This window comes from Hibiscus syriacus, unplaced genomic scaffold (assembly GCF_006381635.1).
Source record: "Hibiscus syriacus cultivar Baekdansim isolate YM2019G1 unplaced genomic scaffold, ASM638163v2 tig00110839_pilon, whole genome shotgun sequence".
Classification (NCBI taxonomy): Eukaryota; Viridiplantae; Streptophyta; class Magnoliopsida; order Malvales; family Malvaceae; genus Hibiscus; species Hibiscus syriacus.
The window spans coordinates 2,175,295-2,181,294 of record NW_024062886.1 but is presented as its reverse complement, the minus strand read 5'-3'; positions in this window follow the sequence as shown (position 1 = coordinate 2,181,294).

Genomic DNA, 6,000 nt, shown 5'->3' with positions numbered 1-6,000 from the left:
CAATATCTTTAAGCGGACGATGATGGTGAATGGGTCAATACGAGACAATTGTTCCAGGTCCTAACACTCTTTTCCATGATTTTCTTTGACTTCACGTGTTTGACTACATGATTTTCAAGGGTTCTCTTTACGAGTGCAAAGTGGCATGCTTTTCCTAATACGATGAGTTCACCGCAACACTTGTCAAAACGCTCCCCTTTTTGAATATATTGTCAAAAACTTCCATCACGCAATGCATGCCCATTTTAGCTTCACAGTATTCTCCTTAATTATCCGATCATTCTTGTTTATAGCTATCCCTACACCAATTGTTATGAACAAAACCACTATGAAAGAAAAAGTATTGAGACTTGCCATATGTATAAGAATTGGGTTGTTCCTTTAGTGTGGCTCGTAAGATTAATTTTGAACGAGGTATGTTATCAAGAAAACTATCATTTATAGGTCGAGCTGAAGGACATGGGTTTGAGAGGTGTTGTAATAAAACAAAATATTATATATTTAAACATAATTGCATTTAATATTATATATTATACGATAACGTTATAATTTAACAACATACATCTATCCTCTGTTTCTTTGTTCTTATGGCATTAATTGAACCAAAAAATTGGTTCAAACAATGTCAACCACAAACTACAAACACTATAATAAGGGAATACAATAACTAAAAAAGAAAATAGCAGTAATCATAATTTAATAGCACATATATTTAGTTTTGGAATTTGTATATTTAGTAATATTTTTAAGCAATTTAAGTAAACCCAAAACTACAAATTTTTTACTTCTTATCGGAATTAGTATTGCATATGTATCGCCATACAAAAATAGTCACTTTAAGGCCCTATTTTGTTAAAAATATGCACCATAATGTTAAAAGACAATGTGAAGCATAAAATCAAGTATGCTTATTTATTTTTAATAGAAATTATAAAATTTAACATATTTTCCTTTTCAAAATTATAATATGCGGTTTAACATTTAAAACTCATCCAACTTGGATAGTGAATAAAACTTCAACATAAGAGTAATTGACTCGCATTGTAAATTTAGAATTTCCGAATGAGATATTAGATTCCCGTAGACATTTTTATTTGTACTCATTACACAATTTTGTTTTGTTTTCAAATAACTCTACACGTTGTTGTGTGGACAAGTTTAGATGTATGCCATCGTTAGACTCCAACGTGTTTTACATATCTTGCCCTTCAATCATATTGTGAAAGATTAGAACAACCTTATGAAATACGTATACGATTCATATACACATTAGAAATTACTCCATCCAATAAATCTATTTTTAGTTTTTAAAATTTTCATTTTTAATACAATGCACTCAATATGCATAATGTGAATTGAAACGATTATCTTCAATAATATTTTAGTATTTAAAATTTTTGAATGATATTTTTTGGTTATTCACAGTTCTCTATTGATTAAAATACTTAGAAATATTTAAAAAATAAAAAATGACCATATTTTTTTAATAAGAACGAAAAACAAAAATCGGAAGCTATTGACGTTCTTAAATGTTATTCCATTTTGCTATAAACCCTTGCATCACAATGAAAATTTATTTGTAAAAAATTGTTTATTAAAGCTTGTCAAAGCTACTAGTGTCATCTTATTTCAATAATATGGTAAAAAAAAGTTATTACGATCAACCATGTTTCAACTTTTTATGTATTTCATATTATTCTTTCTTACTGTGGAACACAACTACTATAAATTAAAATAAGAGTCATTGCCTTCCATAACGAAAACATCATTGAATCAAATTGTTTAGTTGACAAGCTTTTTTGATAAAAAACAATTTTACTAAATTGAGAATATTTTAATTTTAATAAGGATCAAACAAAAACTAGTTAATGTTCTTAATTTGTGAGAATTATACTGCAATATGATATGATATTTAGAATTCTAGTGTGGGAGGTTAATTAAATTTCTCACGATTGCATTAAATTATTAATTTCTACTTATAAGAACAATATGAATACATACAATCGTGATATTTGTAAAAGTAAAAATAATAGAAAAAGAGTCTAATACTTGACATGACATGGTTTGTAGTTTTAAATGAATGCCACCATAACGAGATGTTGTTAACATAGAAATATTATTTTATTAAGCAAATGTTTTGATAGGACCATTTTATTCTTTCTTGCCGTTCAAATAAGATCCAACTTGACATGAATTAAATTAAGCGCTACTCTTTAAGTTCATGGAACAATATCAAAAACAAAATAACATAATTGTTGTTGTTTCATATAATCCTTTTTTAAATGGAGCAAGTCAATATCTTTAAGCGGACGATGATGGTGAATGGGTCAATACGAGACAATTGTTCCAGGTCCTAACACTCTTTTCCATGATTTTCTTTGACTTCACGTGTTTGACTACATGATTTTCAAGGGTTCTCTTTACGAGTGCAAAGTGGCATGCTTTTCCTAATACGATGAGTTCACCGCAACACTTGTCAAAAACGCTCCCCTTTTTGAATATATTGTCAAAAACTTCCATCACGCAATGCATGCCCATTTTAGCTTCACATGTATTCTCCTTAATTATCCGATCATTCTTGCTTATAGCTATCCCTACACCAATTGTTATGAACAAAACCACTATGAAAGAAAAAGTATTGAGACTTGCCATAGTGTATAAGAATTGGGTTGTTCCTTTAGTGTGGCTCGTAAGATTAATTTTGAACGAGGTATGTTATCAAGAAAACTATCATTTATAGGTCGAGCTGAAGGACATGGGTTTGAGAGGTGTTGTAATAAAACAAAATATTATATATTTAAACATAATTGCATTTAATATTATATATTATACGATAACGTTATAATTTAACAACATACATCTATCCTCTGTTTCTTTGTTCTTATGGCATTAATTGAACCAAAAAATTGGTTCAAACAATGTCAACCACAAACTACAAACACTATAATAAGGGAATACAATAACTAAAAAAGAAAATAGCAGTAATCATAATTTAATAGCACATATATTTAGTTTTGGAATTTGTATATTTAGTAATATATTTAAGCAATTTAAGTAAACCCAAAACTACAAATTTTTTACTTCTTATCGGAATTAGTATTGCATATGTATCGCCATACAAAAATAGTCACTTTAAGGACCTATTTTGTTAAAAATATGCACCATAATGTTAAAAGACAATGTGAAGCATAAAATCAAGTATGCTTATTTATTTTTAATAGAAATTATAAAATTTAACATATTTTCCTTTTCAAAATTATAATATGCGGTTTAACATTTAAAACTCATCCAACTTGGATAGTGAATAAAACTTCAACATAAGAGTAATTGACTCGCATTGTAAATTTAGAATTTCCGAATGAGATATTAGATTCCCGTAGACATTTTTATTTGTACTCATTACACAATTTTGTTTTTGTTTTCAAATAACTCTACACGTTGTTGTGTGGACAAGTTTAGATGTATGCCATCGTTAGACTCCAACGTGTTTTACATATCTTGCCCTTCAATCATATTGTGAAAGATTAGAACAACCTTATGAAATACGTATACGATTCATATACACATTAGAAATTACTCCATCCAATAAATCTATTTTTAGTTTTTAAAATTTTCATTTTTTAATACAATGCACTCAATATGCATAATGTGAATTGAAACGATTATCTTCAATAATATTTAGTATTTAAAAATTTTTGAATGATATTTTTTTGGTTATTCACAGTTCTCTATTGATTAAAATACTTAGAAATATTTAAAATAATAAAAAATGACCATATTTTTTTAATAAGAACGAAAAACAAAAATCGGAAGCTATTGACGTTCTTAAATGTTATTCCATTTTGCTATAAACCCTTTTATCACAATGAAAATTTATTTGTAAAAAATGTGTTTATTAAAGCTTGTCAAAGCTACTAGTGTCATCTTATTTCAATAATATGGTAAAAAAAAGTTATTACGATCAACCATGTTTCAACTTTTTATGTATTTCATATTATTCTTTCTTACTGTGGAACACAACTACTATAAATTAAAATAAGAGTCATTGCCTTCCATAACGAAAACATCATTGAATCAAATTGTTTAGTTGACAAGCTTTTTTGATAAAAAACAATTTTACTAAATTGAGAATATTTTAATTTTAATAAGGATCAAACAAAAACTAGTTAATGTTCTTAATTTGTGAGAATTATACTGCAATATGATATGATATTTAGAATTCTAGTGTGGGAGGTTAATTAAATTTCTCACGATTGCATTAAATTATTAATTTCTACTTATAAGAACAATATGAATACATACAATCGTGATATTTGTAAAAGTAAAAATAATAGAAAAAGAGTCTAATACTTGACATGACATGGTTTGTAGTTTTAAATGAATGCCACCATAACGAGATGTTGTTAACATAGAAATATTATTTTATTAAGCAAATGTTTTGATAGGACCATTTTATTCTTTCTTGCCGTTCAAATAAGATCCAACTTGACATGAATTAAATTAAGCGCTACTCTTTAAGTTCATGGAACAATATCAAAAACAAAATAACATAATTATTGTTGTTGTTTCATATAATCCTTTTTTAAATGGAGCAAGTCAATATCTTTAAGCGGACGATGATGGTGAATGGGTCAATACGAGACAATTGTTCCAGGTCCTAACACTCTTTTCCATGATTTTCTTTGACTTCACATGTTTGACTACATGATTTTCAAGGGTTCTCTTTACGAGTGCAAAGTGGCATACTTTTCCTAATACGATGAGTTCACCGCAACACTTGTCAAAAACGCTCCCCTTTTTGAATATATTGTCAAAAACTTCCATCACGCAATGCATGCCCATTTTAGCTTCACAAGTATTCTCCTTAATTATCCGATCATTCTTGCTTATAGCTATCCCTACACCAATTGTTATGAACAAAACCACTGAAAGAAAAAGTATTGAGACTTGCCATAGTGTATAAGAATTGGGTTGTTCCTTTAGTGTGGCTCGTAAGATTAATTTTGAACGAGGTATGTTATCAAGAAAACTATCATTTATAGGTCGAGCTGAAGGACATGGGTTTGAGAGGGTTGTAATAAAACAAAATATATATTTAAACATAATTGCATTTAATATTATATTATACGATAACGTTATAATTTAACAACATACATTTATCCTCTGTTTCTTTGTTCTTATGGCATTAATTGAACCAAAAAATTGGTTCAAACAATGTCAACCACAAACTACAAACACTATAATAAGGGAATACAATAACTAAAAAAGAAAATAGCAGTAATCATAATTTAATAGCACATATATTTAGTTTTGGAATTTGTATATTTAGTAATATTTTTAAGCAATTTAAGTAAACCCAAAACTACAAATTTTTTACTTCTTATCGGAATTAGTATTGCATATGTATCGCCATACAAAAATAGTCACTTTAAGGCCCTATTTTGTTAAAAATATGCACCATAATGTTAAAAGACAATGTGAAGCATAAAATCAAGTATGCTTATTTATTTTTAATAGAAATTATAAAATTTAACATATTTTCCTTTTCAAAATTATAATATGCGGTTTAACATTTAAAACTCATCCAACTTGGATAGTGAATAAAACTTCAACATAAGAGTAATTGACTCGCATTGTAAATTTAGAATTTCCGAATGAGATATTAGATTCCCGTAGACATTTTTATTTGTACTCATTACACAATTTTGTTTTTGTTTTCAAATAACTCTACACGTTGTTGTGTGGACAAGTTTAGATGTATGCCATCGTTGGACTCCAACGTGTTTTACATATCTTGCCCTTCAATCATATTGTGAAAGATTAGAACAACCTTATGAAATACGTATACGATTCATATACACATTAGAAATTACTCCATCCAATAAATCTATTTTTAGTTTTTAAAATTTTCATTTTTTAATACAATGCACTCAATATGCATAATGTGAATTGAAACGATTATCTTCAATAATATTTTAGTATTTAAAAATTTTTGAATGA